Source organism: Arachis stenosperma, chromosome 3 (genome assembly GCF_014773155.1).
Source record: "Arachis stenosperma cultivar V10309 chromosome 3, arast.V10309.gnm1.PFL2, whole genome shotgun sequence".
Classification (NCBI taxonomy): Eukaryota; Viridiplantae; Streptophyta; class Magnoliopsida; order Fabales; family Fabaceae; genus Arachis; species Arachis stenosperma.
This window is the reverse complement of record NC_080379.1, coordinates 117,469,794-117,470,596: the sequence shown is the minus strand read 5'-3', so window position 1 is coordinate 117,470,596 and position 803 is coordinate 117,469,794. Positions and strand designations below refer to the sequence as shown.

The window sequence follows — 803 nt, the reverse complement described above, 5'->3', positions numbered from 1 at the left end:
GGACTCTAAATAGGAAACTAAGAGAAGCTAAACTACAACAATCTAGAGGCAACCTTTCTGAAATTTTCGAACAAGAAAAGGAGATGGCAGCCGAACCCAACAACAATAATGCAAGGAGGATGCTTGGTGACTTCACAAAACCAACGTCCAAATTTGATGGAAGAAGCATCTCCATTCCAGCCATTGGAGCAAACAATTTTGAGCTGAAACCTCAATTAGTTGCTTTAATGCAACAGAACTGCAAGTTTCATGGACTTCCATCTGAAGATCCTTACCAGTTTTTAACTAAGTTCTTACAGATTTGTGAGACTGTTAAGACGAATGGAGTAGATCCTAAAGTCTACAGGCTCATGCTTTTCCCCTTTGCTGTAAGAGACAGAGCTAGAACATGGTTGGACTCACAACCTAAGGATAGCCAGGACTCCTGGGATAAGCTGGTCACGGCTTTCTTGGATAAATTATTTCCTCCTCAAAAGTTGAGCAAGCTTAGAGTGGATGTTCAGACCTTCAAGCAAAAAGATGGTGAATCCCTCTATGAAGCTTGGGAAAGATACAAGCAGATGACCAAAAAGTGTCCTTCTGACATGTTTTCAGAATGGACCATATTAGATATATTCTATTATGGTCTATCTGAGTTTTCCAAAATGTCATTGGACCATTCCGCAGGTGGATCTATTCACCTAAAGAAAACGCCTAAAGAGGCTCAAGAACTTATTGACATGGTTGCAAATAACCAATTCATTTACACTTCTGAGAGGAATTCCGTGAATAGTGGGACGCCTCAGAGGAAGGGAGTTCTTGAA

General features: G+C 40.7%; 1 non-coding gene across 1 annotated transcript; it reads right to left on the bottom strand.

Annotated features, from left to right (window-relative positions):
* Nucleotides 1-482: 482 nt before the first annotated feature.
* LOC130972170 (small nucleolar RNA R71) lies at nucleotides 483-586 on the bottom strand. Its single transcript, XR_009083364.1, has one exon. It is a non-coding gene; the product is annotated as a small nucleolar RNA R71 (small nucleolar RNA).
* Between the last annotated feature and the right edge of the window lie 217 nt (nucleotides 587-803).